Source organism: Mobula hypostoma, chromosome 5 (genome assembly GCF_963921235.1).
Source record: "Mobula hypostoma chromosome 5, sMobHyp1.1, whole genome shotgun sequence".
NCBI lineage: Eukaryota > Metazoa > Chordata > Chondrichthyes > Myliobatiformes > Myliobatidae > Mobula > Mobula hypostoma.
This window is the reverse complement of record NC_086101.1, coordinates 103593859-103602912: the sequence shown is the minus strand read 5'-3', so window position 1 is coordinate 103602912 and position 9054 is coordinate 103593859.

Below are 9054 nucleotides of genomic sequence, written 5' to 3'. Positions count from 1 at the left end.
GGAGGGGAGGTTAGGGAAGAGTGCCGCTCCATGGGAGGGGAGGGGAGGTGAGGGAGGAGTGCCGTTCCATGGGAGGGGAGGGGAGGTGAGGTGAGGGGGGAGTGCCACTCCATGGGAGGGGAGGTGAGGTGAGGGGGGAGTGTTGCTCCATGGGAGAGGAGTGAAGGTGAGGGGGGAGTGTCGCTCCATGGGACGGGAGGGGAGGTGAGGGGGCAGTGTCGCGCCATAGGAGCGGAGGGGAGGTGAGGGGGGATGTGTCACTCCATGGGAGGGAAGGGGGGGGCGTGTCGCTTCATGGGAGGGGAGGGAAGGGGAGGTGAGGGAGGAGTGGCGCTCCATTGGAGGGGAGGGGAGGTGATGGAGGAGTGCCGCTCCATGGGAGGGGAGGGGAGGGGAGGGGAGGGGAGGTGAGGGGGGAGTGTCGCTTCATGGGAGGGGAGGGGAGTGCCACTCCATGGGAGGGGAGGTGAGGTGAGGCGGGAGTGTCGCTCCATGGGAGAGGAGTGAAGGTGAGGGGGGAGTGTCGCTCCATGGGACGGGAGGGGAGGTGAGGGGGCAGTGTCGCTCCATGGGAGCGGAGGGGAGGTGAGGGGGGAGTGTCGCTCCATGGGAGCGGAGGGGAGGGAAGGGGGGGCGTGTCGCTTCATGGGAGGGGAGGGGAGGTGAGGTGAGGTGAGGGGTGAGTGCCGCTCCATGGTAGGGGAGGGGCAGTGATGGGGGAGTGTCGCTCCATGGGAGGGGAGGGGAGGTGAGGAGGGAGTGTTGCTCCATGCGAGGGGAGGTGAGGTGAAGGGTGTAGTGTTGCTCCATGGGAAGGGAGGGGAAGTGAGGGGGTAGTGTCGCTCCATGGGAGGGAAGGGGAGATGAGCGGGCAGTGTCGCTCCATGGGAGAGGAGGGGAGATGAGAGGGGAGGGGAGGTGAGGGGGGAGTGCCTCTCCATGGGAGGGGAGGGGAGGTGAGGAGGGAGAGCCGCTCCATGGGAGGGGAGGGAAGGTGAGAGGGGAAGTGTTGCTCCATGGGTGGGGAGGAAAGGTGAGGGTGGAGTGTCGTTCCATGGGAGGGGAGGGAAGGTGAGGGTGGTGTGTCGCTCCATGGGAGGGGAGGGGAGGGGGGAGTGTCGCTCCATGGGAGGGGAGGGGAGGTGAGGGGGAAGTGTCGCTCCATGGGAGGGGAGGAAAGGTGAGGGTGGAATGTCGCTCCATGGGAGGGGAGGTGAGGTGAGGGGGGAGTGTCGCTCCATAGGAGGGGAGGGGAGGGGAGGGGAGATGAGGGGGGAGTGTCGCTCCATGGGAGGGGAGAGGTGGTGAGGTGAGGGGGGAGTGTTGCTCCATGGGAGGGGAGGGGAGGTGAGGTGAGGGAGGAGTGTCGCTCCATGGGAAGGGAGGGGAGGTGAGGTGAAGGGTGTAGTGTTGCTCCATGGGAGGGGAGGGGAGGTGAGGTGAAGGATGTCGCTCCATGGGGTGGGAGGGGAGTTGAGGGGGGAGTGTCGCTCCATGGGAGTGGAGGGGAGGTGAGCGGGGAGTGTCGCTCTATGGGAGGGGAGGTGAGGAGGGCGTGACGCTCCATGGGAGGGGAGGGGAGGTGAGGGGGAAGTGTCGCTCCATGGGAGGGGAGGGGAGGTGAGGGTGGAATGTCGCTCCATGGGAGGGGAGGTGAGGTGAGGGGGGAGTGTCTCTCCATGGGAGGGGAGGTGAGGTGAGGGGAGAGTGTCGCTCCATAGGAGGGGAGGGGAGGGGAGGGGAGGGGAGGGGAGGTGAGGGGAGGGGAGGTGAGGGGAGAGGTGGTGAGGTGAGGGGGGAGTGTTGCTCCATGGGCAGGGAGGGGAGGTGAGGTGAAGGGTGTAGTGTCGCTCCATGGGGGGGAGGTGAGGTGAGGGGGGAGTGTCGCTCCATGGGGTGGGAGGAAGGGTGAGGGGGGAGTGTCGCTCCATGGGGTGGGAGGGGAGTTGAGGGGGGAGTGTCGCTCCATGGGAGGGGAGGGGAGGTGAGGGGGGAGGGATGCTCCATGGGAGGGGAGGGGAGGTGAGTAGGGAGTGTCGCTGCATGGGAGGGGAGGGGAGATGAGGGAGTGTCGTTCTATGGGAGGGGAGGGGAGGCGAGGTGAGGGAGAGCGTCGCTCCATGGGAGGGGAGGGGAGGTGAGGGGGTAGTGTTGCTCTGTGGGAGGGGAGGGGAGGTGTGGTGAGGGGGGAGTGTCGTTCCATGGGGGGGGGAGGTGAGGGGGGGAGTGTTGCTCCATAGGATGGGAGGGGAGGTGAGGGGTGAGTGTCGCTCCATGGGAGGGGAGGGGAGGTGGGGGTGGGGGAGTGTCGCTCCATAGGGGGGGAGGGGAGGTGAAGGGGGAGTGTCGCTCCATGGGAGGGGAGGGGAGGTGACATGAGGGGGGAGTGTCTCTCCATGGGAGTGGAGCGGAGGTGAGGGGATAGTGTCGTTCTATGGGAGGGGAGGGGAGGTGTGGTGAGGGGGGAGTGTCGCTGCATGGGAGGGGAGGGGAGGTGAGGTAAAGGGGGGAGTGTCGCTCCATGGGAGGGGTGCTGAAAGTGAAATAAAATCAATAATTCTTTTGCAGAGAACAACAAATGTTCAGCTCTCCATCAATGAACCATGCCGTCAGTGTTTTGGGGTCTTGCTGTGCATAACCTGGACGCTGCACACACATAATGCGGAGAATTTACTTTAGCCAGAGGGTGGTAAATCTGTGGAATATGTTGCCACAGGCATCTGTGGGGGCCAAGTCATTGGGTGCAGATATAGATAGGTTGGTTCTTGATTAGCCAGGGCATCAAAGGGAATGGGGAGAAGGCCAGGGAGTGGAGATGACTGGAAGAATTAGATCAGCCTATGATTGAATAGCAGAGTAGACTCGATGGGCCGAATGGCCTACTTCTGCTCCTATATCTTATAGTCTCATAAAATAGGGTAACAGAGACTGGGACATTGTCCATAATTGAATGTTGTTTCAACTTCGCAGTTATTTTCAGGAGTGGTCTTGCAAACCCACAATACCACCCCTTCCTCTCAAACTGGGAATTTGTACAGTACAACGACGGAGGATGAGAGATGACCTGATAGAGGTGTACAAGATAATGAGAGGCATTGATCGTGTGGATAGTCAGAGGCTTTTTCCCAGGGCTAAAATGGCTAACAGTTTTAAGGTGCTTGGAAGAAGGTATAGAGATGTCAGGAGTAAGTTTTTTTATGCAGAGGATGGTGAGTGCGTGGAATGGGCTGCTGGTGGCGGTGGTGGAGGCGGAAATGATAGGGTCTTTTAAGAGACTCCTGGATGGCTACATGGAGCTTAGAAAAATAGAGGGCTATGGGTAACCCTAGCTAATTTCTAAGGTAAGGCCATGTTTGGCACAGCATTTTGGGCCGAGGGCCCTGTATTGTGCTGTATGTTTTCTATGTTTCTATAATAAGATTATTATATGAATGGTGACCGATTAGGAAAAGGGGAGGTGCAACGAGACCTGGGTGTCATTATACACCAGTCATTGAAAGTGGGCATGCAGGTACAGCAGGCGGTGAAAAAGGCGAATGGTATGCTGGCATTTATAGCGAAAGGATTCGAGTACAGGAGCAGGGAGGTACTACTGCAATTGTACAAGGCCTTGGTGAGACCACACCTGGCGTATTGTGTGCAGTTTTGGTCCCCTAATCTGAGGAAAGACATCTTTGCCATAGAGGGAGTACAAAGAAGGTTCACCAGATTGATTCCTGGGATGGCAGGACTTTCATATGAAGAAAGACTGGATGAACTAGGCTTGTACTCGTTGGAATTTAGAAGATTGAGTGGGGATCTGATTGAAACGTATAAAATCCTAAAGGGATTGGACAGGCTAGATGCAGGAAGATTGTTCCCGATGTTGGGGAAGTCCAGAACAAGGGGTCACAGTTTGAGGATAAAGGGGAAGCCTTTTAGGACTGAGATTAGGAAAAACTTCTTCACACAGAGAGTGGTGAATCTGTGGAATTCTCTGCCACAGGAAACAGTTGAGGCCAGTTCATTAGCTATATTTAAGAGGGAGTTAGATATGGCCCTTGTGGCTTGGGGGATCAGAGGGTATGGAGGGAAGGCTGGTGCAGGGTTCTGAGTTGGATGATCAACCATGATCATAATAAATGGCGGTGCAGGCTCGAAGGGCCGAATGGCCTACTCCTGCACCTATTTTCTATGTTTCTATGTTTCTATGTCATACTGACCCCTGAAGCTGCTGAACTGAACTACAGACCAGATCAGATTATTCACCGGTCCTGCTTCTCACACTGAGCTCTTATTGCCACCTTCTGGCCAGGCAATTGAAGAGAGAAAAGGGGGGCTGAGAGAGGGTGAGAGAAGGTGGAGGGTGGGAGAAGAGAGAGGTGGAGGGGAGAGAGAGAGGTGGAGGGGGGAGAGTGAGGTGGAGGGGAGAGAGAGGTGGAGGGGGGAGAGTGAGGTGGAGGGGGGAGAGAGAGGTGGAGGGGGGAGAGTGAGGTGGAGGGGGGAGAGTGAGGTGGAGGGGGAGAGTGAGGTGGAGGGGGAGAGTGAGGTGGAGGGGGAGAGAGAGGTGGAGGGGGGAGAGAGAGGTGGAGGAGAGAGAGAGGTGGAGGAGAGAGAGAGGTGGAGGAGAGAGAGAGGTGGAGGGGGAATGGGGACCGAGAGGTGGAGGGGAAATGGGGAGAGTGAGAGAGGGGGTAAAGGGGAGAGGGAGGGAGAGAATGGCTAATTCTGCTCCTGTGACGTAAGGTCTGAAAACAGGAGAGAGGAAGAAAGAAACTGCAGCTATTTCTACCAACAGAATCAGAGTGATTTAATTTATGAACGTAGTGTATGGCAGACAGCCAATGTATGAAATCAGTTCAAGTCACCAAGCTTGTTACAGAGTGACACCCTAATTCTGCTTAGTTCTGGTTCTGTAATCTCCCATCTGTGTGTTTCCCCAAATCTTGACTTCGTCCCAATGTGAATAAGACGTTAAGAGATTGATCTGATCTGCCATTCCACCATGGCAGAATTATTATCCCTCTGAAAACCGTTCTCCTACTTTCTCCCCTCACCTTTGATGCCCTTCCTAACCAAGAACCTTTCAACCAACATACATCAAAGTTGCTGGTGAACGCAGCAGGCCAGGCAGCATCTGTAGGAAGAGGTACAGTCGACGTTTCAGGCCGAGACCCTTCGTCAGGACTAACTGAAGGAAGAGTGAGTAAGGGATTTGAAAGCTGGAGGGGGAGGGGGAGATGCAAAATGATAGGAGAAGACAGGAGGGGGAGGGATAGAGCCGAGAGCTGGACAGGTGATTGGCAAAAGGGGATACGAGAGGATCATGGGATAGGAGGCCTAGGGAGAAAGACGGGGGGGGGGTGACCCAGAGGATGGGCAAGAGGTATATTCAGAGGGACAGAGGGAGAAAAAGGAGAGTGAGAGAAAGAATGTGTGCATAAAAATGAGTAACAGCTGGGGTACGAGGGGGAGGTGGGGCCTAGCGGAAGTTAGAGAAGTCAATGTTCATGCCATCAGGTTGGAGGCTACCCAGACGGAATATAAGGTGTTGTTCCTCCAACCTGAGTGTGGCTTCATCTTTACAGTAGAGGAGGCCATGGATAGACATGTCAGAATGGGAATGGGATGTGGAATTAAAATGTGTGACCTTTCAACCTCCACTTTAAATATACCCAATTACTTGGCTCCACGGCTGTCTGTGGTAATGAATTCCACCTGGCTGCGTGGTGTGCCGACAACAACATGGCCCTTAACACCCAGAGGACCAAGGAGATCATTGTGGACTTCAGGCATGCTTGGAGCCACACTAACGTCCCCATCTACATCAACAGAGCTGTAGTGGAGCGTGTATCAAGCTTCAAATTCCTTGGTATCCACATTTCTGAGGATCTCACCCGATCTCTGAACTCCTCCATCCTGATCAAAAAGGCGCAACAGTGCCTTTATTTCCTGCAGAGCATCAAGAAAGCTCACCTCTGTCCCAGGGTACTGACGGACTTTTACCGCTGTACCATTGAGAGCATACTCACCAACTGCATCTCAGTGTGGTATGGCAATTGTCCCATATCGGACTGCAAAGCACTCCAGCGTGTGGTGAAAATTTCCCAGCGGATTATCGGCACCCAATTGCCCACCATTGAGAACATCTACCATAAACGCTGCCTGAGCAGGGCGAGAAGCATTATCAAGGATGCATCTCACCCTAACCATGGATTTTTTACTCTCCTCCCATCTGGTAGGCGCTACAGGAGCCTCCACTCCCGCACCAGCAGGCACAGGAAGAGCTTCTTCCGAGGCTGTGACCGTGCTGAACCTCACATCACAGCGCTAAGCAGTATTGCACCCATAGTGTACTGTTTCAGTACTTTTATATTTGTGTGCTGTAGCACTTAATTTTTATTCACAGTTATTTGTGAATAACACGATTCTTTGCATTTCTGGTCATGCTAACTGCATTTCATTGTCTTTGTATCTGTACTCAGCACAATGACAATAAAGTTGAATGTAATCTCATTTAATCTAAATTCACCACTTTCTTGCTAAAGAAATTCCTCATCTCTGTTCTAAAGCAATGTCCTGAGGCTGTGACCTCTGGTCCTACACTCCCAAAGTACCCATCCTCTCCACATCCAAGCAACACACTCTCCATACCCATTCTATAGAGACCTTTCAATATTCGATAATTCTTTTAAACTCCAGTGAATACAGGCCCAGAGCCATCAAACACTTCTCAAACCTTGCTGGTGAACGCAGCATCTCTGGGAAGAAGTACAGTCGATGTTTCAGGCTGAGACCCTTCATCAGGACCAGCAACTTCGATGCGTGTTGCTTGAATTTCCAGCATCTGCAGAATTCCTCGTGTTTGCGACTTCTCAAACCATAACCCTTTCATTCCAGGGGTCATTATTGTGAACTTCCTCTCAAATGCTAGCACATCCTTTCTTTGATAAGGAGCCCTAAACTGCTCACAATACTCCAAATGTAGTGTGACCATTAGAAATACATAAATATTTTTTTACAAGAGAGCCTTGCACAAGTATCTGTCACCCATCATCTCAGAGGACAGAAAAGTTAAGGACCAGGAGGAATAGTACGAGAGGAAATCACCTCATCTGCCCAGTATAGAAAGAGGGGAAGGAAGTTCCACGGCTAAGAAAACTGCTGAATGTGGCTACGAGAGGTTACACTTGAATCCTAGGGGGACCAATATCCTGGCAGGGAGATTAGCGAGGGCTACTGAGGTGACTTTAAACTAGAATGGTTGGGGGGTGGGAATCAAATTAAAGAGGCTAGGCGTGAGGAGGTTAGTTCACAACAGGGGGATGGGAACCAGTGCAGAGAGACAGAGCGGTGTAAAGTGAGGGTAGAAGCAAAAAGTACTAAGGAGAAAAGTAAAAGTAGCAGGCCGACAAATCCAGGGCAAGCATTAAAAAGGGCCACTTTTCAACATAATTGTGTAAGGGCTAAGAGAGTTGTAAAAGAGCGCCTGAAGGCTTTGTCTGTCAATGCAAGGAGCATTCGTAATAAGGTGGATGAATTGAAAATGCAGATTGTTATTAATGATTATGATATAGTTGGGATCACAGAGACATGGCTCCAGGGTGACCAAGGATGGGGGCTCAACGTTCAGGGATATTCAATATTCAAGAGGAATAGACATGAAGGAAGGGGAGGTGGGGTGGTGTTGCTGGTTAAAGAAGAGGTTAACGCAATAGAAAGGAAGGACATAAGCTGGGAAGATGTGAAATCGATATGGGTAGAGCTGCGTAACACTAAGGGGCAGAAGACGCTGGTGGGAGTTGTGTACAGGCCACCTAACAGTAGTAGTGAGGTCGGAGATGGTATTAAACAGGAAATTAGAAATGTGTGCAATAAAGGAACAGCAGTTATAATGGGTGACTTCAATCTACATGTAGATTGGGTGAACCAAATTGGTAAAGGTGCTGAGGAAGAGGATTTCTTGGAATGTATGCGGGATGGTTTTTTGAACCAACCTGTCGAGGAACCAACTAGAGAGCAGGCTATTCTGGACTGGGTTTTGAGCAATGAGGAAGGGTTAATTAGCAATCTTGTCGTGAGAGGCCCCTTGGGTAAGAGTGACCATAATATGGTGGAATTCTTCATTAAGATGGAGAGTGACATAGTTAATTCGGAAACAAAGGTTCTGAACTTAAAGAGGGGTAACTTTGAAGGTATGAGACGTGAATTAGCTAAGATAGACTGGCAAATGACACTTAAAGGATTGACGGTGGATATGCAAGGGCAAGCATTTAAAGGTTGCATGGATGAACTACAACAATTGTTCATCCCAGTTTGGCAAAAGAATAAATCAAGGAAGGTAGTGCACCCATGGCTGACAAGAGAAATTAGGGATAGTATCAATTCCAAAGAAGAAGCATACAAATTAGCCAGAGAAAGTGGCTCACCTGAGGACTGGGAGAAATTCAGAGTTCAGCAGAGGAGGACAGAGGGCTTAATTAGGAAGGGGGAAAAAAGATTATGAGAGAAAACTGGCAGGGAACATAAAAACTGACTGTAAAAGCTTTTATAGATATGTAAAAAGGAAAAGACTGGTAAAGACAAATGTAGGTCCCCTGCAGACAGAAACAGGTGAATTGATTATGGGGAACAAGGACATGGCAGACCAATTGAATAATTACTTTGGTTCTGTCTTCACTAAGGAGGACATAAATAATCTTCCAGAAATAGTAGGGGACAGAGGGTCCAGTGAGATGGAGGAACTGAGCGAAATACATGTTAGTAGGGAAGTGGTGTTAGGTAAATTGAAGGGATTGAAGGCAGATAAATCCCCAGGGCCAGATGGTCTGCATCCTAGAGTGCTTAAGGAAGTAGCCCAAGAAATAGTGGATGCATTAGTGATAATTTTTCAAAACTCGTTAGATTCTGGACTAGTTCCTGAGGATTGGAGGGTGGCTAATGTAACCCCACTTTTTAAAAAAGGAGGGAGAGAGAAACCGGGGAATTATAGACCAGTTAGCTTAACGTCGGTGGTGGGGAAACTGCTGGAGTCAGTTATCAAAGATGTGATAACAGCACATTTGGAAAGCGGTG